General features: G+C 36.8%; 1 non-coding gene across 1 annotated transcript; it reads right to left on the reverse strand.

Annotated features, from left to right (window-relative positions):
• Positions 1–24,843: 24,843 nt before the first annotated feature.
• Positions 24,844–24,951, reverse strand: LOC127742633 (small nucleolar RNA R71). Its single transcript, XR_008003979.1, has one exon. It is a non-coding gene; the product is annotated as a small nucleolar RNA R71 (small nucleolar RNA).
• Between the last annotated feature and the right edge of the window lie 351 nt (positions 24,952–25,302).

The following is a 25,302-nucleotide window of genomic DNA, read 5'->3' on the forward strand; positions in this document are numbered from 1 at the left end:
TGAAATTGAGGGACCTGAGCAAAACTCTGATAAAAGGCTGACAAAGGACTGTTGATGCTGTTGGAATCTGACCTCTATGCACTCAAAATAGATTTTCTGGAGCTACAGAACTCCAAATGGCGCTCTCTCAACGGCTTTGGAAAGTAGACATCCAGAGCTTTACAGCAGTATATAATAGTCCATACTTTGTTCGAGATTTAATGATGTAAACTGGCGCTCAACGCCAGTTCCATGCTGCATTCTGGAGTCAAACGCCGGAAACACGTCACGAACCAGAGTTGAACGCCCAAAAACACGTTACAACTTGGCGTTCAACTCCAAGATAAGCCTCAGCTCGTGGATAGATCAAGCTCAGCCCAAAAATACACCAAGTGGGCCCCAAAAGTGGATTTATGCATCAATTACTTACTCCTGTAAACCCTAGTAGCTAGTTTAGTATAAATAGAACTTTTTACTAGTGTATTAGACATCTTTGGACGTTTAGTTCTGAGATCTTGGGGGATGGCCATTCGGCCATTCCTGGACCTTCATCACTTATGTATTTTCAATGGTGGAGTTTCTACACACCATAGATTAAGGGTGTGGAGCTCTGCTGTACCTCAAAGTTTTAATGCAATTACTACTATTTTCTATTCAATTCGATTTATTCCTGTTCTAAGATATTCGTTGCACTTCAACTTGATGAATGTGATGATCCGTGCACTCATCATCATTCTCACCTATGAACACACGTGACTGACAACCACTTCCGTTATACCTTAGACCGGGCGCATATCTCTTGGATTCCTTAATCAGAATCTTCGTGGTATAAGCTAGAATTGATGGCGGCATTCATGGGAATCCGGAAAGTCTAACCTTATATGTGGTATTCCGAGTAGGATTCCAGGATTGAATGACTGTGATGAGCTTCAAACTCTTGAAGGCTGGGCGTTAGTGACAGACGTAAAAGAATCACTGGATTCTATTCCAACCTGATTGATAACCGACAGATGATTAGCCGTGCTGTGACAGAGCATTTGGACCTTTTTTCACTGAGAGGATGGGATGTAGCCATTGACAACGGTGATGCCCTACATACAGCTTGCCATAGAAAGGAGTGAAGAAAAACTAGAAGAAAGAAGTAGGAAAGCAAAGATTCAGAAGGAACACAGCACCTCCATACACCTATCCGAAATTCCCACCATTGGATTACATGAATAACTTTATCTTTATTTTCTGTTTATTTACTATTATTTGATTTTCAAAATTCCATAATCAATTATTATCCTCCTGACTAAGATTTACAAGATGACCATAGCTTGCTTCATACCAACAATCTCTGTGGGATCAACCCTTACTCACGTAAGGTATTACTTGGACGACCCAGTACACTTGCTGGTTAGTTGTGCGGAGTTGTGACAAAGTGTGATTCACGTTTGAGAGCACCAAGCCTTTGGAGCCATTGTTGATGATCACAATTTTGCCCACCACAAAGCATCTTCAAAACTCCAACATATTCTCTATTACTGCATAACAAGTATTATTTAATCCATGCTTTTTATTTACTACCAATCAAAACTGAGAATTATTATTATCCTGACTAAGAGTTACAAGATAACCATAGCTTGCTTCAAGCCAACAATCTCCGTGGGAATTGACCCTTACTCACGTAAGGTATTACTTGGACGACCCATTGCACTTGCTGGTTAGTGGTACGAGTTGTGAAAAGTGTGATTTACAATTTTGTGCACCACTGTGATTCAAAGGGGCATTCCATCAAAGCTTAAAGATCCAGGGAGTTTTGTAGTTTCATGTACCATAGGCAAGATGACCTTAGACAAAGCTCTCTGTGATCTTGGTGCTAGTATCAATTTGATGCCCCTATCAATGATGAGAAAGCTTGCCCTAGAAGAACTCAAACCTACTAGGATGTCTTTGGTAATAGCCGACAGATCAATCAAGACACCCAATGGCATTGTGGAAAATCTATTGGTGAAGGTTGGAGAGTTTATTTTTCCAGGAGACTTTGTAATTTTGGACACAGAAGAGGAAGGAAACAATTCAATCATTTTGGGAAGGCCGTTTCTAGCCACAGTAAGAGCTATTATTGATGTGGAGAAGGGAGAAATGATCTTCAGGGTACACAATGAGAAAATGATCATCAATGTTTTCAAAGCAATGCAACATCCCCCTGAGCAAGAAGATTACATGAGAGTAGATATGATAGAAAGTTTAGTGGAAGAAATGTTAGAAGTCAATCATCATGAGCAACAAGAGGAAGAAGGGGAAGAAGATCAGGAGACAATGGAAGCACAAGTAGCTGAAATTTCTAGTGAGAAAGAGGTGAAACAAGACAAGAAGGAAGAAGTGCCAAAATAAGACTTGAAGCCTCTCCCTATTCATCTCAAATATGCATTCCTTGGCATAGCAAATAGCTTTCCAGTGATCATCAACTCTTCCCTGACTGAAGAAGAAGAAGAAGGAAAGCTTCTTAATGTACTAAAGGCTCACAAAGATGCATTAAGATGGACCATTGATGACTTGAAGGGTATTAGTCCTGCAGTTTGCATGCATAAGATCCTCTTGGAAGACAATTCCAAACCAGTGGTTCAACCTCAAAGGAGGCTAAATCCCACAATGAACGAAGTTGTCGAGAAGGAAGTAATGAAGTTATGGAATGCAAGGATTATCTATCCTATCTCTGACAGTTTATGGATAAGCCTAGTTCAAGTGGTACCAAAGAAAGGTGGGATGACAGTTATTCTTAATGAGAAGAATGAGCTCATTCCCACAAGAACTATGACAGGATGGAGGATGTGTATTGTCTATAGCAGGCTAAATGATGCCACACGCAAAGATCACTTTCCTCTCCCTTTCATTGACCAAATTCTTGAGAGGCTAGCTAGTCATGCATATTACTGCTTCCTTGATGGGTATTCTGGCTACAATCAAATAGTAGTTGATCCCATGGATCAGGAGAAGACATCTTTCACCTGTCCCTTTGGATTTTTTGCATACAGAAGGATGCCTTTTGGATTGTGTAATGTTCCAGCAATATTTCAAAGATGCATGCTATCAATCTTCTAAGATATGGTAGAAAAGTTTTTTAAAGTTTTCATGGATGATTTCTCTGTTTTTGGTGACACTTTTAGTACTTGCTTGCACCATCTTACCCTTGTCTTGAAACAGTGCCAAGAAACCAATTTGGTTTTAAATTGGGAAAAATGCCATTTTATGGTACCTGAAGGGATTGTTCTTGGTCACAAAGTTTTAAGAAAAGGGATAGAAGTTGACAAGGCAAAGGTAGGAAATCATAGAGAAACTCCCTCCACCAACTAATGTGAAAGTGGTTAGAAGTTTCTTAGGACATTTTTGATTTTATAGAAGATTTATCAAGGATTTTTCAAAAATAGCCAAACCATTAAGCAACTTGTTGATGGTTGATAATCCTTTTGTTTTTTCTGAAAGCTGCCAACATGCCTTTGACACTTTAAAAACCAGACTCACCACTGCACCAATCATCACACCCCCAGATTGGGGATCACCCTTTGAACTCATGTGTGATGCAAGTGACATTGCAATTGGTGCTGTGTTGGGACAAAGGAAGGGGAACTTGCATCATGTCATCTATTATGCAAGCAAAGTATTGAATAAAGCTCAAAAAAATTACACCACAACAGAGAAGGAATTATTGGCTGTGGTCTATGCATTTGATAAGTTTAGATCATACTTGATTGGATCCAAAATTGTAGTTTATACTGACCATGCTGCCCTTAAGTATTTAATGTCAAAACGGGATGCTAAACCAAGACTTATCAGATGGATATTGCTTCTACAAGAGTTTGACATTGAAATAAAGGACAGGAAGGGCAGTGAGAACCAAGTTGCTGATCATCTATCAAGATTACCACAAGAAACAATTCAAGAAGCCTCACATCTAGTGAATGAAAGCTTTCCAGATGAACACCTCTTACAGATTCAACAAGCCCCTTGGTTTGCGGACATTGCAAACTATAAGGTTGGAAGAAAAATTCCCAAGGAATTCACCAAGCAACAAGTGAAAAAGCTACTTAATAAAGCAAGGAAATTCCTATGGGAAGAACCATTCTTATTCAAAAGATGCTCAGATGGGATGATAAGGAAATGTGTTCCTGAAAGTGAGATGAGAAGCATATTATGGCACTGTCATGGTTCAGCTTATGATGGACATTTTGGGCCAAAAAGAACAGCAACCAAGATACTTCAAAGCGGATTTTATTGGCCTACCATATTTAAGGATGCTAGAGAGTTTGTTCATCAGTGCAATGAGTGCCAAAAGGGTGGAGGATTAATAAAAAGGAGTGAGATGCCTTAGAACTACATCCTGGAGGTAGAACTCTTTGATTTATGGGACATTGATTTTATGGGCCCTTTTCCTCCTTCATACTCTTTCAAACACATAATTGTAGCAGTGGAGTATGTCTCAAAGTGGGTGGAAGCTATAGCCACAACCACGTGTGAAGCACAAGTTGTCCTTCAATTCCTAAAGAAGCACATATTTACCAGGTATGTAGTACCTAAGGGTCTGGTTAGTGACGGTGGTAGCCATTTGTGCAACAAATAGATGGAGAAACTACTCCACAAATATGGGGTGATGCATAAAGTGGCCACACCATATCACCCACAGACCAATGGCCAAGTAGAGCTTGCAAATAGGGAGTTGAAGAGGATTTTGGAGAAGACTGTGGGAGCAACCAAGAAAGATTGGGCCAGAAAACTAGAAGATGCACTTAGGGCATATAGGACAACATTCAAAACTCCTATTGGAAAGTCCCCTTTTCAGCTGTTATATGGCAAATCTTGTCACCTCCCTGTAGAGCTTGAACATAAAGCTTTTTGGGCCACTAAACTTCTCAACCTTGATTCTCAAGCAGTAGGGAAAAGAGGCTGCTACAACTGAATGAGTTTGATGAGTTTAGGCTAGAAGCTTATGAAAGTGTTAAGATATACAAGGAAAAAGCAAAGAGGTGGCATGACAAGAAGATCTCAAAAAAGGAGTTCAAACCAAGACAGCAAGTACTCTTATATAACTCCAGGCTTAAGGTTTTCCTTGGCAAGCTCAAATCCAAATGGACTGGTCCATACTTGGTGAGGAAGGTTTTTCTTTATGGAAGCCTTGAATTGCTATATGAAGTAACAAAGAGTCATTTCACAACAAATGGTCACAAGGCAAAGCATTATTTGGGAGGCCAATGGGACAAAGAAAAAGAGGTTCAGAACCTGAATTGAGCAAGAATGAAAGATGTCAAGCTAGTGACAATAAAGAAGCGCTTGTTGGGAGGCAACCCAACCTGAGGTAGTTTTCTTTTATACTTATTTTAATAAAAAGGCTAATTAGTTTTATTTGTATTACAAGGAGCTAAGTTTGGTGTTGCACACCAAAATAATTTAGGGAGAATGAAGAATTCTAAGTTTGGTGTTCCACCAAAAATCTCATCTAAAAACACATTTTCACCTTCTGCATAATGCTAGCTCCAAGCAATCAGATAAACCATTTAACCAATTTGCTGTTTTCTAGTCTTTAGTTTTAGTACCTTTAGCAAAGACAAGGATTTCACATATGGTTAACTTGATGCATAAGAAATAATGGCAAGGGACTAAGTTTGGGGTTCACACACCAAAGTAAATTCAAAAGCCAAACTCAATTCATGCATATTAACCAATTGCTTAAGGGCTTGAGAAGCAAGCAACTTCTAAGGATTATGCAGGGAAACACTTAATCTGTAAAAGGGATCTGCATCATAATCCAGGGGATACAACAGAAGGAAAGATGAGAGATATTCCCAACAGGTTATATTGAATACTTAATCCTTGTTGCTGTAAAGTGTTTTAATTTAGAGATTACTATATGTCTTGCTAAAGTGTTCAATTAGGTGAAGATGTTTGCTTAGAAATGCTGGGATCTGCATAATTTCTGTCATCCATCATTAGCTTGAATTTGGTTTTGTATCCCTGCTGCTTGAATAAAAGAAAAGTGTTTGGAAAAGGAAGTGAATGTCCAATGCTGTATAAGGTAGAATGAAAGTCAGTGGTGGAACTTGTTTGATTCAATTGTTAGCTCATAAAACAAAAAGCCACATAATAACATGATTCTTTGAAGTGTGAGTTAGTTTGCTGCTATAATCTGTCAATTAATGAAAATCCCTTGAGAACAAATCAAAACAAAAAGAAAAGAAAGATAAAAGCCAAGAATCGGCAAAGAAACAAACAATAAGGCTAGACACCAATAGCTTGGACCCTAGGACATATGCCTGTGGTGTTTTTGTACTAGGATATGCTTGGACAAGTAGGTTCTGAGGAGTATTTTGAAACTTGGCCACTTAGATCAACTGATTTGGGATTGCCAACCAAAAGTCCACTATCAAGAGCAACCTAGCTACAAAACATTTAGTAATCCAAAGAGATACTGGGCATCAATGTTGCTAGGAAGAAAATTTAAGCCATGTGTTTGTGGTGAAGAAACGTTGAGCAAAATTGAGCCAAAAGGCTGCTGCAATATTTTCCACCAAGCCTTCATTAAGCAATAAGCTTTTTAAGCAAAATAAAGAAGGAAAAGCTAGCAAGCGATCAAGCAAAAATAAGGCAATATAGCAGCAAGTCTAATGAACCTTTGAAGAACATTTCTTATCTATCAGCAAAGAATAAATGAGCTACCATTGATCTACATAAAACCCCATGAACCAAGTTCAATTATCTGCTAAATAAGGACATGCATACTTCTCTGCTTCATTTTATTTTCTCTTATGTTTAGTGCTTGCTTGGGGACAAGCAAGGTTTAGGTTTGGTGTTGTAATGACAAGTCATCTTATGCTACTTTTTCAAGCATTTCTCACTTGTTTCGTTAGGTTTTATGCTCTTTACTTGTTTCAACCATCCTTTATTTGAGACAAAATCATGAGGTTTAAGCTAGAATTAATTGATTTTTGAATGATTTATAAACCTTGTAAATTTGGTGATACTTTGATTGGTTATTTTGATTACTTGTAGGTGAAGAAAAGAAAGAAATAAGGAAAGCGTGGCCTAAGGAAGAAGAAAAGCGTGGCACATCAAGAAACCAAGGAGCAGCGCTCTCTTAGTGAGCACAGCGCTACTCAAATCAAAGAAAGCAAAGGACAAGGAATGATGCGCTCTCTCACTTAACCGAGCACTACAAGGAACTAAGCAAACAAGGCAAAAAGCATAGCGCTCGGTTAACTCAGTTAACCTTTTCGGGCTCCTCCCCAAAGAAAAACAAAGTGAAAAACCAAGGAGTGGAGGCCACAAGGTTCGAACCAAGCACCCAAGGGACCAAGAGAAGCGCTTATGCAAGGAAAAATGCACAAAATGCACTCACAAAGGCTCGAACAAGGGAGCTTGCACTCCAGGCAAGGAGCTACCTTTCACTATTCACAAAGAAATTGGCCAAAATGCCTCCCTCGTGGTTTGAAGGTGGAGCGCTACACAAGGCACACAAAGGGAGCTCAGTTAACTCTTTCAACCGAGCTCTACCTTTGATTATTTCACAAAAGAAAGTGGCACACAGGTGCTTCCCTCATGGTTCAAAGTTAGGTCTCACTAACAAGGCAACGGGCGCTCGGTTATGTATCTCAACTGAGCTCCGCACATTGCATCACCCCCTCACAATTTGTCACGCACCAATTGTTGCAAGCAAAGGCCGCTCGGTTGAATAAGTTAACTGAGCATTATGGAGCCGTGACAAAGAGGCTTGGGTGCACAACTGAGCGCTGCCCTGGGAGTGGTCCAAGAGCTCAATTTTAAATAAAAAATCAATTGGATCCAAATCTTCACCAAATTTGACAAGCCCACTCCAAATTCTGAAATTCAAAAATAGGAAGTGTATAAATAGAAGTTAATTTGATTTAGAGAGGACCTTTTTGACAGTTTTACTTTTGATTTTTCATTTTTGAGCTCATTTTAGATTTTAGCTTTGGGTTTGGGAATTGGGATTGAGAATTGAATTCTCTTCTTCTTTGTTCTTACTTCTACACTCTTCACTCTTTGTTTTGAATCTTGGATTGAGAATTGAAGGAATTCTATTTCATTCTTGATCTGAGATCTCTCTTTGTTTACTTTCTGCATAATTTCAAGGAATTGTGATTTGGATCTAAGTTCTCTTTACTACTTTCATCTCTATTTCTTCTGCAATTATTCTCTCTTGGATCAAGGAAGGAGTTGAGATCTAGACTTGTTTTTTAGTTTCATTCAGCCCCTGAGATCTTTAACTTCTCTTTTAGATTTCATAATTGAGTTGAATTCACTTTCTGTATTGCTTTTTCAAGCAATTTTTCTTTTATGTTTGAGATCTACTGCATTTCAATTCATCTTTTACTTCTCTGATTGACTGCTATTTACATTCTCTTGTTTAATTTTAAATTCCAAGCTCCCTCACTTGTTCGCTTCTCGTGCGTTCGCTTCTCTGTGCGCGTGCTCACTGCTGTGCGTTGGCACAACTCTTTTTGTGCCCTCTGTCTACAGCGATCGCACGATGTGTATGTTTGCACCTTTCTCTTTTTTGCCTTTTGTGCGCGCCTACGGATCTGTGTGCGCATGCACACGTCTCTGCCTGGGCATTAACAGCTGTCTCTCTCTCTCTCTCTCTCTCTCTCTCTCTCTTTCTCTCTCTTCCTTCTTTCATTCTTTTTTCTTTTCTTTCTTCACCACCGGTGAGTTCTTCCTACTCCGGTGCATCTCCAACGAAGTTGACCACCGTGAGGTCGCAGTGGCTATAAGAAATGCCATTGTTTCTTCTCCTAGTCTTGCTTTCTTCAACCTTCAACTTTACAGTGCTTATTCTCTTTTGGGGTTGATTTTTTAACTTATTTTTATTTTCTTTTTCATGTTTCTTAGAATAAGTTTATTGTTTTCTTTATGTTCCTTTGTATTGCAAATATTGATACTTGATTGTTGGGTTGATTATAATTGAATTTGAGCTTAATTGTGATAAGATTGCACATTCTATACCACATGTTTGATGAAGTGCCTCAATGAAATTATTGTCTGATTCATATGGAATGGCTATCATATGCTTTCAACATTCTCTTATGTGGCATACTCTATGATATGTGCAACTTCAAATATGATTTTGATCATGAATTTGCCAATGCATTCCCTTACTTCATGAACTTAAGGTTCCAAACACCCATATTTTACATGACTTTTCTTTGTTCATCTTAGCAATTTAATTGAGTAATCACATTACAATTGTTCACTTTTTGATGTCTTGATCAAACATCTTTTGGCTTTAACTCAAGAGCATTGTATATGTGATTATCACTTCTTGAAAATGAACAAATGACAGTTCTCTTTGCTTGAATGGCTATGTTGTTGTGTAACCCCTTTTTAATAGTGCACTTTCATGCCCACAACCTCAATAACCATTTCTTTCAAAGAATTCAATTAAGTTACTAGGTGCTTGCTTAAGGTTGCTTCCCTGTTAATCCTTTACACTTGCAACTTAAGCACTTGATTGAGAAGCATTGAACTTTGATTATTTTATCAGTGTGATTTCCGTTTCAATCGGCCAGTGTGTGTTCCAACTGTGCGCACCCTTGGAATACACACGTTGTTTTCTCCTAGAGCACACTATTTTGAAAGCTTCCAATCAAGAATCTCAAATTTCTTCATTTTATATGTCCTTCCTCGTTGATCTTGTTTTAAGTGTTACCGGATAATCTTGAAATCTTTTGTTTTTGATTCTCTATTTTCAGGATGCGTAAGAAAGGCAAGGAACCGGTTCCGCAATCAGTTTGCCTAGAGAATGCTCTCCCATGTCCTTCCTATTGTCAGAGCGATGAACCGGATACTTTTACCAACCAAGGAGCCAACTTCCAATATTTTAAGCTTGAGAGAAGGAAAATACATTGGGAGAGAAGGCTCAAGATTCTGGAAAATTACAAGACGATCATCCATAAAAGGATTGCCTCGCTTCATTGGGGATTTCTCGAACAAGACCCCATTGAAGTCAATGAATCCATGGTGCGGGAATTCTACACTAACTACCAAGCTTGGGAAGCGGAGTCGATATTCCTCTGGGGAAAGATGTTGGACACTTCCAACAAGGCTCTAGAAGCTATTCTGGAAATTCCCTACATCTCACTTGCAAAAGATGACTATTCAAGGATCAAAGCGGATGTGTTCAAGGGGAGGATGTCTTTGGCTCCTTTTCTTAAGAGAATTGGTCGTCCTGTGCATCTTGGAAGTTTAACAAAGGGAGAAAATCAGTTCCCACTAGTATTGCTTACTCCAATTTAAATGCCAAGGTGCGTATTTGCCATCAGATTATGGCGGATTACATTATCCCTAGCACCCATGCTACCCATGTCATATTTAGAGCTGCTTTGCTACTTTGGGTTACTATGGAAGGAAAGAACATAGCAATTATACCTTTGATGCACAAATCAATTTGGAAACTCATTGAGAATAAAAAGATCAACATTCTTTTTTCATTGATGGTGATGCATTTAGCAATAGCAGCGGGGGTAGAGAGGCAACCGACGGACATCATGTTCGAGATTCCAAGAGGCAACAAGTTCATTCCGAGGGGAGAATTGGACGAATCAACAAAGAAGACACCCTCCAAGAGGAAGGCACCTACAGCACCACCATCAAGTCTATCAACTTCAACTCCTCTACCGTTTCTCGGATCTCTTCAGGATTTATTCCAAGACATCTTGCACGATATCCACAACATGGAGAATCTTGAGCACAAGCCTTTCGAGTTGATAGCGATAAAGCAACAAGGAAGATACCGCGGCCTAACTCCCAAAGCTTCTTACGAGTTAGTTGGGGAGGAAGAGGGTGAAGGTGACCAACCTATGTCTGAGACCACCGGCTGAAGGTGGACCCTGAAATTATCATTCTCCCAAATTATGAGCATGCAAGGAGGACCATGCATGGATTAAGTGTGGGGGAGGATCGATGGCTTCGTGGGGGGTAAAACTCTTTTCTCAAGACACTTTGCAATACAATACCTTTTTAGTACTTTTATTTCTATTGCACCTTGTATGGTTTGTTTGTATATATTTCTTTAGTGCTTATAGTTATGTGGTAGTTAATGTTTGCATGTTGCATGATAGAGTGAATACGTTTGGTAAAATAAAACAAGAAATTTTCATGAAATATCTCTTAGGGCGTGCCATTGATTGAATTGAAGAAAAATTTTTGTGTTTTTCAACTTGCTTGGAGTATTCTGCTTATAGAAAATAGAAGAAGAGCTAGAACAACATACCTTGTGAGATTTGAGCTCTAATAGATGGTTGCATATTTTCAACCACAATATTTGTTCTTGCGTGATTATACTCCTTCTGATTGTGATCTTAGATTTGCATAAATCTTTATTTCTTGTATTTGTTGTTTGGATGCATTTAGCATGATTGAGGCCATCTTTGATGTTAAACTTACTAACCTATATGGCCAACTCTTGCATTCACCTTTGTTAACCCCTATTGAGCCTTTAAATCCCCTTTTTTTCTGATTTTAAGCACATTGTTCTCCCTAAAGCAAAAAACCATTGATGCCCTTGAATTACTCTTTGATTAGCATGTGTGGAGTAGTGTGTATATTCTAAGTGTGGGGGAAATTATTGGGAAGCATTGGTGATGAAGGTACATGGAACTCATTTTGAAAAAAATTGGAAATTGGGTAATGCTCATGCATTCATTATTCAAGACATGTGCATCTCTTGTTGTTATAAAAAAAACAAGAAAAGTTTAAGTCTTGTAATTTAAAAAAACTATGAATAATAGAATGTGAAATAAAAAGTCAAACAAATAATGCATATGTTTATGTTTTGAAAAGAAAATGCATGAGTAAAGGTGAGATAGGAGAAAAATGGGTAGATAGTTGTGTTGTTATGTGTAAATAGGTGATATAGGATTAGGTGGTCGCTTGAGCTAATCAAAGATATAATTCACTAAGTCCACTTAACCATACTAATCCCACCTTAACCCTAGCCCTATTAGAACCCTCCAAAGACCTCATGATATTTGTTTTTCATGCATCAAATATTAGATGATTGTTAGATGACTTGCAATTCTTCGAGGAACATGATTAAAGGAGAATTGAGTGATTAAGCCCTAAATACTAAGCGAATAGAGTGAATACACATCCGATGAGGGGTTTGATTGCTCAATTCTATGTTCTTGTTCCTTATGTTGTATCTTCTTGCAAGTTGTTTGTTGTTACTTTTGAAAATCTCAATTCAATCCTTTGTACTTTGATCATAGTGCATTTACTCTTTGCCTTGGCCTTGAGACTTTCTTGAGATTGATTGAAATTTCATGATTTATTTCTACCAAATCTTAGTAGATAGATATTAGTAAGTAATATTTAGGATAGTTGCATGCATTTAGGTAGTATATAGAATAAATTGTTTTCCCTTTCATCCACCTCCTTTGAATGTGATTCGCATGAGGATATGCTAGTGTTTAAGTGTGGGAGAATTGATGAATCAATATTTGATGATGATTTTTGATTGAAATTGTATGGATTTCATCATATAAACTTGCACTTATGCCCTTAAATAGCATGCTTCTGAGCTTTCCTCTTAAATTATGCTTGATTATGAAAACATGCTCTTTTGTGCCTAATTTAGCCTATTTTGTTCCATTTACCTTCCATTCGATACCTTGATGTTGTTTGTGAGTGATTTCAGAGGTATAAGGTAGGAATGGCTTGGAGAGAATGGAAGAGGAGCATGCAAAGAGGAGGAAGCATGAAGAACCAAAGGAGAGGAGTAAAGCAATGTGTGCGTACGCACAGACCTGTGCGTGTACGCACAGGAACCAAAGCAGAGCGAAGCGTGCACGTGAGTCGCATCTTAGGCATTGCGTGAGCATCCAGAGCATCGCCTAGTGTGCGTGCGCTTAACCTCTTGTGCGTACGCACAACCAGACTTTTTGGCAGAGTGTGCGTGCGCACATGTCTATGCATACGCACAAGTACCCGCACATGCATTCATTAAAAGCACACGTGACTCGCATTTTTGATGGATTGGAGGCCCAATTCTGAAGCCAATAGCTCATAATGGAGGGGGAAAACAACACCATAGCATAGAATATCATTAGGATAGTTTTAGGAGTACTGGTAGGAGGTTTTTAGAGTAGTTTTTCTCTAAGTTTCTTTCTTCTCCATTAGATTTTATATTAGGGTTTTACATTTCAAGTGCCATTTCCATTTTTGCTCTTGGATTTTGCTAGCCTCCATTGTAAGTATTGGTGTTAATGTATATACTTTTTGCAATTTTGATATACTTACTTGTAATTAAAGTTTTGGTGTTAATGTATATACTTTTTGCAATTTTGATTTTTTGTTGGTGATTTTGTTGATTGATGATTATTACATGCTTGGTTGAGTTACTATTGTTGCTTTTGATCATTTGTTGCTCAAAGTTTCAAGAATTTTCTTAATTTTACCATGATTTGTATTTATGCCCACCAAGTGTTTGTGGAAATGTCAATCTTAATTATGGGCTAAATTTCCACCTCTTGGCTTTGGAAAAATGAGCAATTGTGTTTTTAGAGTTGGAATATCCAACATTTAGCAATTGGTTTGAATTGTGACATCTCTTGATTTTCCAAACTTTGGTTGCGAGTTGTTCGTCGGTTGAGACTATGCTATTAACGAAGTGATTCTTGTTTTTGATAAATTCCTAACCGACGTTCGGGCCTATACCATATACCCTACATAAGTATCTTCTAATTAAAGTTATTGTCGATTCATGAATGTTTTCCTCTTGGTGCTGTTGTTTAGCCTTAATGTCTCCAAGTTCACCCTTCAAAGAAATTACTATGATAGCAAGCTGCCTTTTCATGGAAAACCACTGTAGAAGAAATTAAACAATGAGTGAAGACACATCTAAATGTGTGACATATGTTCATGACCTACACATAATAACATATGTAACATTTTTTTAGAAACCAAGCCTTAGATTACAGTATACAACAACACAAGCCATATCAAATTGCAATCCATTGAATAAATAAATAAATAAATAAATAAATAAATAAATTAATTAATTAAGTAAATAAAATAAATAAAAAAAGGTGAAGGAGTTCACACAAGATCAAAAAAAAAATAAATTAGTATTACTGAAGATTTATTCATGTTGTTTTTATGTCAAAAGAATGAAAGATTTCAGGTGTAACAAAATAAATAAATAAAAGAATGATGGTTGCTTTTATTTTACCCAGCTAGCATCAGGTGGAAGGGATTACTACAAAATATAGTAGCATATGTACCTTGTTGGAGTTAATAAGCAAATAGTTCAAAATGTTAAAATCTAAACACCATTGTAATCTTAGCATTATTATACTTGTGCACCCTTTCTGAAATCCTTCACCTCGACTGTAGGTTACATGTGGTCTGAATACCTGCCATTGCCATTAAGGCCAAGATCCTTAAAGCTAATAAGAAAAACAAAACTCACATTAGTAAATTACATCAAGTGATGGTAGAATGCAGAGAAAGAGCTATCAACTCAGTAAAAATCCAAAAGGGACTAATCTAATACTTCTTGACATACTGGTCAACAAAGCTAATATTTGAATACATCAGATCGTTGTACACATTGTTAAAATTATACAATGCTACACATCTGCAAAACTAACATAAACAAATCAGAAATTGAAAAAACAATTATAACAATTACTCACCTTGAACAAAACTAAGAATTTTAATAGCTTGTTACTTATTAGAAAGTAAAACAAAGTGCATGTTGTCAGGGTCTTGAAGTGCATTTTCCAATAGTCATCTCCCAGCATCATTGATGAGCGGATAATTTATATGCTTTTTGGCATTATTTCTAGGAAGTTTTTAGTAGGATCTAGCTAATTTTTAGTATATTTTTATTAGTTTTTAAGCAAAATTCATATTTCTGGACTTTACTATGAGTTTGTGTGTTTTTATGTGATTTCAGGTATTTTCTAGCTGAAATTAAGGGACCTGAGTAAAAATCTGATTCAGAGGCTGAAGAAGGACTGTAGATGCTGTTGGATTCTGACCTCCTTGCACTCAAAAAGGAATTTTTGGAGCTACAGGAGTCCAAATGGCGCGTTCTCAATTGCGTTAAAAATTAGACATCAAGGGCTTTCCAGCAATATATAATAGTCCATACTTTGCTCGCGTTTAGATGACGCAAACTGACGTTCAATGCCAGCTTTCTGCCCTATTCTGGCGTTAAACGCCAGAAACAAGTTGCAAGCTAGAGTCAAACGCCAGAAACAAGTTACAAACTGAAGTTTGACTCGAAGGTCTCTACACGTGAAAGCTTCAATGCTCAGTCCAAGCACATACCAAGTTGGCCCGGAAGTGGATTTCTGCATCATTTACTTAATTCTGTAACCCTAGTAACTAGTTTAGTATAAATAGAACTTTTACTATTGTACTAGGGGTCTTTTTCCCTAATTTCAAATTCATATGCCATTTGGGGAGGCTAGACATTCAGCCATGCCTAGACCTTGTACTTATGTATTTTTAACGGTGGAGTTTCTACACACCATAGATTAAGGTGTGGAGCTCTGCTGTTCCTCGAGTATTAATGTAAAGTACTATTATTCTTCTATTCAATTCATGCTTATTCTTATTCTAAGATATTCATTCGCACACAAGAACATGATGAATGTGATGATTATGTGACACTCATCACCATTCTCACTTATGAACGCGTGATTGACAACCACTTCCGTTCTACATGAAGACAAGCTTGAATGTATATCTCTTGGGTTTCTAACCAACGATTCACATCGACTCCCCTCTGAAAATGGGGCATCTAAATCTGAGATTAAAATCTTTGTGGTATAGACTAGAGTCCATTGGCAGCATTCTTGAGATCCGGAAAGTCTAAACCTTGTCTGTGGTATTTCGAGTAGGACTTGGGATAGGATGACTGTGACGAGCTTCAAACTCGCGACTGTAGGGCGTGGTGACTGATGCATGAGCATCTTTTCTATCTTTTCCTAGTGAATTTGCATCTAATTTGTTGAGTTTAATAAAGAATTAATTATCTTTTAGCCAATATGGATGCTACATTATGTCTTTTGCAATTTTGTTTATTTTAGGTAGCATTCGGCGGAATTTGATGGAGTTTTTGCAACACAAGAATCAAAGGAGATGGCAGCGAGGAGCGACACGTACGCGTGACTAACGCGTACGCGTGATTTGGAGCTTTCCACGGCGATGCGTGCACATGACTGACGCGTACGCGTGATTTGAAGATTTGCTCAGCAACGCGTCCGCGTGACCGACGCGTCCGCGTGACTTGCGAAAAAGACCATCGACGGGTACGCGTGACTGATGCGTACGCGTAACATGCGCCACGTGTAGAAAATGCAGAAATCCCTGGGGGGTGATTTCTGGGCCCCATTTTAGCACCCAAGTCAGGTGCGGATCCAGTGAAGCCAAGTGGTCCCGACGTTACAAGACGCAGAGTAGTTAGTTAATTCTGATTTAAATTCGAATTTGATTTTAAAATAGGAAAAGATATTATCTTAATTTTAAATATTAGATTTCGAATTAATTAGGATTAGTTATAAAAAGGGGGTTCCAGAGTTCCATTAGGGGGATTCCATTAGGAAATTCTATACAAATTTACATTCCACATTCCATGAGCAACTAAACCTCCACCGTTAAGGTTAGGATATCTGTTTATTTGTATGGATTGATTTTATTGCTTTTTCTATTTTAATTCATGTGTGGATTTATAATTTAAGAATTATTTTTGCTCTTTATTTTATGAATTTGGGTGGAATGGAAGTATGACCCTCTTTCTATTTGAGTTCTTGTATAACTTGGAAAAGCTCTTTACTTGAACAATAGCTTGAAAATATATTCTCCTAAATTTTAATTATTTGAATTTAACAGGATACGTGACATATAATCCTCTTATTTTTGGGTAATTAGAATTTTTGTGGCATATAAACTAAAATTTGAACTTCACCCTCTAATTGGAATTAATTGAACAAGGAATTGGCAGAATGGCAGTTAATGAATTTTAGAAGAGACTAGAAAGGTCTAAGGAATTAGGGTCTAGTCACATATATTTTGCCATAAATTAAATCCTACATGATTAACATAGTTAGTAAGAAAAGTTAATCCAAAAAAATAGATAACTCTGAAGCCTTAACTGTTTCTTCAATATTTTATTTTCAACTTATTTATTTGCATGCTTGCCTTCTGATATTTTTGAATTTAAACCTTTTGAATATCTCAAAACCCTTTTCTTCTTGCCTAACTAAGCCAATCAATCAATAACTGTTGCTTAATCCATCAATCCTCGTGGGATTGACCCTTACTCACGTAAGGTATTACTTGGTACGACCGGTGCACTTGCCGGTTAGTTTGTGGGTTATAAAATACCGCACCAAGTTTTTGCCGCCGTTGCCGGGAATTGATTGTTATTGACAACTACCCGTTTTTTGATTCCTTAGATTAGATCATTTTTCTTTTAATTAGTTTTATTTTAATATTATTAATTTTTTTATTTATTTTTATTTTTATTTGTTTATTCTTCGTTTCTTTAATTTTTTTCTTTCCTTCTTGCCGTTAGCAAGTTTCCCATCCCTGTCCCCGTTTTCGTTTTCTTTTTTTACTTCCTTTAAAAAAAATAAAAAATAAAAATTATCTCGTCAGTTTTTTTTCTTCGTCCTACTTTGTTTATTTGTCGTTATTTTTTTTACTTTATATATTCTATTAGTTTTATTTTATTTTTGTCTTTAATTTTAAAAAAATATAAAATAAAATAAAATAAAATTACATCTTATATTATTTTTTCCTCTTAATTTTTGAAATTAAGTTTGGTGTCCTCATAGTAATTTTTCTCAAAAAAAATAATTTCAAAAATAAATAAATAAATAAATAAATATTTCTGTTATGTCTTCTTTGCTTTCCTGTTTACCACATGGTGCGTTTAATTCTTTTTGGTATTTCGTGCTAAGAAAAATAATGGAGAGGGAGATCACATGGGTTACTACTCACACCCAAGGAGTGATTCTTATTATTATGGATGGAGGAATGACTCAAATTTTGGTTGGCAAAGTCAAAACCAAAGAAACTTCAGTGCTCCATGTTCCAACTATCAAGAACCACCATCTCCATATTTATACCAAGAGCCACCACCTCTCTATCCATATCAAGAACCATCATCTTTCTACCTATATCAAGAGCCACCATCTCCCTATTCATACCAAGAGCCAATATCTCCCTATTCATATCAAGAACCATCATCTCCTTCTTATGCATATCAAGAGCCACCATCTCCTTATCCATCTCAAATACCATCAGATCTTGAGCTTCTCATGAAAGAATTCCTACATGATATAAAGACAAGTGTCAAAAATGTAGAGAAATATGTGCAGACAATGATCAAGAACCAGGAAGAGGAACAAGCGAATTCCTTCCCAAGAGACACAATGCAAGATCCTATGGAAGAAAGTGAGGAAACCAATCAAAGGAGTTTATACTCTAGTGAATTAGAGAACTTTCCACCCTCACATATGGAAGAAGAGGGAGATGCACAACTTCCCATGCCCTTGGTAAGCAATGAAGAAGAGATTGAATTAGAAGAAAGCTACCAAGAGGAAGAGGTTGAAATTGAGGAAGCTTGCATAGAGGTAGAAGAATTCAAAGAAGAACACAAGAGAGTGGAGCTTGCAAGACCTCTTCCAAAGCCATCACCATCCAATACAACATTCAAGTGGGTAAAATTCCTATCCTTAACCTTTACTTTCCCACTTGAATATGGGCTACTAGAGACGGATGGCCAACATAAAGCTCTTTATGGCATTAAGAGTAAGAGGAAGATGGTTAGTGGCAAGAGTTGTCAAGCAAGGTTCAATATGGTTGCATGCTCCAAATTGAAGTGCAAGGATTTGTGTAGAGCTCAATTGAATGGATCTAGAAGGTTGTTTGGATGTCTCTGTGAGAATTCAGATCACTTGCCACCTGGTGGGAACAATGGTGATCCACAAGAAGACGGGTGTAAAAGCAATGTTTGGGACCCTAGAACTCATTCCCACAATCAATACTCTTGGGGCCTTGTCACTTGCTTCAACTTGCTCAAAGGCGTTATGCGCCTAGTTTGGGATCCCGGTAGCCATTGGAATTACAAACATTGGTGGAGATTCCTGGATCAATACAAGCAAAAGCCACAATGACAAGGAGCTCACCACATGTCCAACTTAAGGACTTTAACTAAAAGTGCTTGGTGGGAGACAACCCACTGTGGTATGATCGTTCCTTTTCATTCTTAGTTATTTTTCGTAATAGTATTTTTCTTACTTATTTTATTTTTATTGAATTCTTACTAATTTTCTGATCATGCAACTATTTAGAATAGGAACCGGATAATAAAAAAATAAAAAATAAAAAAAAGAAGAGGAGCACATGACGCACAAGTGTCGCTGATGCGTACGCGTCATATGCATGTGCGTGAAAAATAAAATTTAACAGAGAGATGCGCGGGAGTGGCGTAGAAATAATGCCTTTCGCACAAACAAGCCCACGCGTACGCGTAGCCCACGCGTGCGCGTCATTGGTAATTTTGGCACTCCACGCGTGCCCGTCTACGCGTACGCGTCATTGGTAATTTTGGCACTCCACGCGTGCGCGTCACTGACGCGAACGCGTGACCTGGAAAAATAGCGTAAATATGTGTTTGGGCAGAGACTTGTGCTGGTTTGGGGCTGGAAGTGTGCTAGACGCACAAAATTGACCACGCGTACGCGTCCCTGACGCGTGCGCGTCATTTGACCAACTGGCCATCCACGCTTGCGCGTACATGACGCGAACACGTCGTATGCCAATATTGGTTCCCTAGCCATGCGAACAGAGAGCTGCGCGGATGCGCAGCTGGCTTCACACGAATCACACAAAACCCATGGCACGCGGACGCGTGCCTGATGCTAACGCGTCATTAAGAAAATTCGCGACCCATGCGTATGCGTTCTGCACGCGTACGCGTCGCCTTCGCCGCACAGTTTTCACTTTTCTTTCTCTCTCTCCCACTCCTAATATTTTTCTTTCCTCTCACTATTTGTTTTTATTTTCAGTTCTTCTCTACTTGAGGACAAGCAAACCTTTAAGTTTGGTGATGACGCTGCGCTTATAGGTTTTCTAGCACAAAAGGGAGGCGAATCATCTTCACGGAGGAGCATAACCTGAAGAATAAAGCGACCACTAGGATAACTAAGGTGGTTGAGTTCCTTTCATTTTTTATTCCTCCCCTCTTTTTTCTATGTTATGTTCCGGTTTTTTGCTATTTTGCTTTGTCTGTTGCATGATCCTTTATTAATTAGAATCCTAGGTCTAGTTTAGTTTTCCCTTAAATGCTTTAATTCTGAAAAGATGTCTCATGTATTACCTACTGAGCTTGAATTCAAAAAAATAAAAGAAAATAAAAATACAAAAGTGATGTATTGCATGAGAAATTAAGTTAATTTTAAGAGTAGTTTTATTTACTTAAAGGTGGTGGTATTTTCTGTGATTTTTGAATGCATGATATGAACAGTGCATATTTGAATTTGAATCAAGGGATGTTGATGTACAATGAATAGGAATTTAGAGAATTATTATCACTTCTCTGAAGTAAACAGAAATTTAATCCTTAAAGCAAAAGAAACAGCAAAAGAAAAAATAAATAAATAAATAAATAATAATAAAAGCAAGGTCCAAGGCTCTGAGTATCAATGACTAGGGAAGTTAGAGATGATTAAAATCTTAAAGAGTTGTTTCCCCTAGTCATATGCTTGTGGTGTGATTGTGTCAAGTAATCCTTGAGACAGAACACTTAGAGTCGAGACCAAGTGCATTTAACAGAGTATGCCAAAGGCTTTGAGCACCACTGTCTAGGAGTAACTGAAAGAAAAAATCAGGACTCAAAGAGAGTCCCCCAATTAAGTGCTTGTGCTGTTTCTGTGTCAAGTAATCCTTGGGACAAAACATTTAAAGTCACGGCTAGGCTCAAGGTGCAAAGCACCAAAGAAAAATAAATTAAAGTAAATTTGCTGTGTTCAAGGATTAAACTGAAATGTAAAAGATCAGAAAATTCATAATAATATCCGGATTGTAATTCCAGAGGATAGTGACATCCTTCTAATTTAAAAGGAGAGTGAGATGCCAAAACTATTCAGGATTACAGTTGTAAACCCATCTATAAGAAGAGACATGAGCTTAATCGAACTCTCATTCTCATGAAAATTCACATCCTAAGCCTATATTAGTTTTGGTTGCTTGAGGACAAGCAACAGTTTAAGTTTGGTGTTGTGATGCGTGAGCATCTTTTCTATCTTTTTCTAGTGAATTTGTATATAATTTGTTGAGTTTAATAAAGAATTAATTATCTTTTAGCCGATATGGATGCTACTTTGAGTCTTTTGAAATTTTGTTTATTTTAGATAGCATTCGGCGAAATTTGATGGAGTTTCTGCAACACAAGAATCAAATTAGCAGGATTCCATTAGGGAATTCTATACAAATTTACATTCCACATTCCATGAGCAACTAAACCTCCACTGTTAAGGTTAGGAGCTCTGTCTATTTGTATGTATTGATTTTATTTCTTTTTCTATCTTAATTCATGTGTGGATTTATAATTTAAGAATTATTTTCACTCTTTATTTTATGAATTTGGGTGGAACGGAAGTATGACCCTCTTTTTATTTGAGTTCTTGTATAACTTGGAAAAGCTCTTTACTTGAACAATAGGTTGAAAACATATTCTCCTAAATTTTAATTATTTGGATTTAACAGGATACGTGACATATAATCCTCTTATTTTTGGGTAATTAGAATTTTTGTGGCATATATACTGAAATTTGAACTTCACCCTCTAATTGGAATTAATTGACCAAGGAATTGGCAGTTAATGAATTTTAGAAGAGACTAGAAAGGTCTAAGGAATTAGGATCTAGTCACATTTATTTTGCCAAAAATTAAATCCTACATGATTAAAATAGTTAGTAAGAAAAGTTAATCCGGAAAAATAGATAACTCTGAAGCCTTAACTGTTTCTCCAATATTTTATTTTCAACTTATTTATTTGCATGCTTGCCTTCTGATATTTTCGAATTTAAACCTTTTGAATATCTCAAAACCCTTTTTTGCTTGCCTAACTATGCCAATCAATCAATAACTGTTGCTTAATCCATCAATCCTTGTGGGATCGACCCTTACTCACGTAAGGTATTACTTGGTACGACCCGGTGCACTTGTCGGTTAGTTTGTGGGTTATAAAATACCGCACCAGTGACAGACGCAAAAGGATAGTAAATCCTATTCCTACACGATCGAGAACCAACAGCTGATTAGCCATACGATATCTGTGCATGGTATTTTTCATCCGACACGAGCAACCCGACAGTTGATTAGCCGTACAGAAACCGTAGAGGACCAATTTCACTGAGAGGACGGGAAGTAGCCATTGACAACGGTGACACCCAACATACAACTTTCCATGGAAAGAAGTATGAAGGATTGGATGAAGGCAGTAGGAAAGCAGAGATTCAGAAGGAATAACGCATCTCCATACGCTTATCTGAAATTTCCACCAATGAATTACATAAGTATCTCTATCTTTATTTTATGTTTTTTATCTTTTAATTTTCAAAACTCTATAACCATTTGAATCCGCCTGACTGAGATTTACGAGATGACCATAGCTTGCTTCAAGCCGACAATCTCCGTGGGATCGACCTTTACTCACGTAAGGTTTATTACTTGGACGACCAAGTGCACTTGTTGGTTAGTTGTGCGAAGTTGTGAAAAGGAGTTGAGATTACAATTGTGCGTACCAAGTTGTTGGCGCCATTGAGATCACATTTTCGTGCACCAAATTTTTGGCGCTGTTGCGGGGGATTGTTTGAGTTTGGACAACTAACGGTTCAGCTTGTTGCTCAGATTAGATAATTTTCTTCTTGTTTCAACCTTTATTTTATTTTCAAAAAGTTTTCAAAAATCTTTCAAAAATTTTTCTTCTTTTTCGGTTTTCCAAAATTTATTTTCGAAAAATCCAAAAAAATTAAAAAAAATCAAAAAATAAAATTTTTGTGTTTCTTGTTTGAGTCTTGAGTCAATTTTTAAGTTTGGTGTCAATTGTATCTTTTTAATTTTCAAAAAAAAAATTCGAAAAAAAATTCATTCAAGTGTTCTTCATGATCTTCAAGTTTTTCTTGGTAAGTCTCCTTGTTTGATCTTCATATTTTCTTGTTTTGTGTCTCTTGTTGTTTTTCATATGCATTTTTGAATTCATAGTGTCTAAACATGAAAAATTTCTAAGTTTGGTGTCTTGCATGTTTTTCTTTTCTTGAAAATTTTTCAAAAATAAGTCTTGATATTCATCTTAATCTTCAAAGTGTTCTTGGTGTTCATCTTGACATTCATAGTGTTCTTGCATGCATCATTTGTTTTAATCCAAAATTTTTATGTGTTGAGTCATTTTGTGGTTTTTCTCTTTCCTCATTAAATTCAAAAAAAAAAAATCAAAAATATATCTTTCCCTTATTTCTCTCATAAATTTCGAAATCTTTGGGTTGACTTAGTCAAAAAAATTTTTAAAATAAGTTTTTTCTTGTTAGTCAAGTCAAGATTTCATTTTTAAAAATCTTATCTTTTCAAATCTTTTTCAAAAAATCAAATCTTTTTTATTTTTTCTTTATATGTTCAAAAGCTTTAAAATTTGTTTTTCAAAATCTTTTTCTTAATTTTATTTCATAAATTTTCGAAAACTTTACTAACAACTAATGTAATTGATTCAAAAATTTAAAGTTCTTTCTTGTTAAGAAAGGTTCAATCTTTAAGTCCTAGAATCATGTCTTTTAGTTTCTTGTTAGTCAAGTAATCAATTTTAATTTTAAAAATCAAATCTTTTTAATTTACTTTTCAAATCTTTTTCAAAATAAATTTCAATCATATCTTTTTCAAATCATATCTTTTTCAATCAAATCTTTTTCAATCACATCTTTTTCAAAAATGTTTTTATTTAACTAATTGTTTTAACTTTTAATTTTATTTCTTTTCTTAATTTTCGAATTTTAACTAATAATTAAAATAAAAACAAAAATATTTTCCTTCTCTCTTAATTAAAACTCAAATTTTCTCCCCTCTCTCATCTTTTTCTATTTATTTATTCATTTACTAACACTCTTCTCTACTTCTTATAATTCGAACCCTCTCTTCCTCTCCGTGTTCGAATTTTTCTTCTTCTTCCTTCATTCTTAACTTCTTCTACTCACATAAAAAAATCTCTATACTGTGACATAGAAGATTCCTCTTCTTTTCTGTTCTCTTCTTTTTCATATGAGCATGAGCAAGGATAAGAACATTCTTGTTGAAGCTGATCCGGAACCTGAAAGGACTCTTAAGAGGAAGCTAAGAGAAGCTAAAACACAACACTCTGAAGAGGACTTTACTGAAATTGTCGAAAAAGAAGTAGAGATGGCCGAACCCAATAACAATGGTGGAGGTGCAAGGAAGATGCTTGGTGACTTTACTGCACCAAATTCCAACTTTCATGGAAGAAGCATCTTAATCCCTGCCATTGGAGTAAACAATTTTGAGCTAAAGCCTCAATTAGTTTCTCTGATGCAACAGAATTGCAAGTTTCATGGACTTCCATCAGAAGATCCTTTTAAGTTCTTAACTAAATTCTTACAGATCTATGATACTGTTAAGACCAATGGAGTTGATCCCGAGGTCTATAAGCTTATGCTTTTCCCTTTTGCTGTAAGAGACAGAGCTAGAACATGGTTGGACTCTCAACCTAGAGATAGCCTGAACTCTTGGGATAAGCTGGTCACGGCTTTCTTAGCCAAGTTCTTTCCTCCTCAAAAGCTGAGCAAGCTTAGAATGGATGTTCAAACCTTCAGACAGAAAGAAGGTGAATCCCTTTATGAAGCTTGGGAGAGATACAAGCAACTGACCAAAAAGTGTCCTTCTGACATGCTTTCAGAATGGACCATCCTGGATATATTCTATGATGGTCTGTCTGAATTGTCTAAGATGTCATTGGACCATTTTCCAGGTGGATCCATTCACCTGAAGAAAATTCCTGCAGAAGCTCAGGAACTCATTGAGATGGTTGCAAATAACTAGTTCATTTACACTTCTGAAAGGAATCCTGTGAGTAATGGGACGCCTCAGAGGAAGGGAGTTCTTGAAATTGATGCTTTGAATGCCATATTGGCTCAGAATAAAATATTGACTCAACAAGTCAGTTTGATTTCTCGGAGTCTGAATGGATTGCAAAATGCATCCAACAGTACTAAAGAAGCATCTTCTGAAGAATAAGCTTATGAT

This window comes from Arachis duranensis, chromosome 1, assembly GCF_000817695.3.
Source record: "Arachis duranensis cultivar V14167 chromosome 1, aradu.V14167.gnm2.J7QH, whole genome shotgun sequence".
NCBI lineage: Eukaryota > Viridiplantae > Streptophyta > Magnoliopsida > Fabales > Fabaceae > Arachis > Arachis duranensis.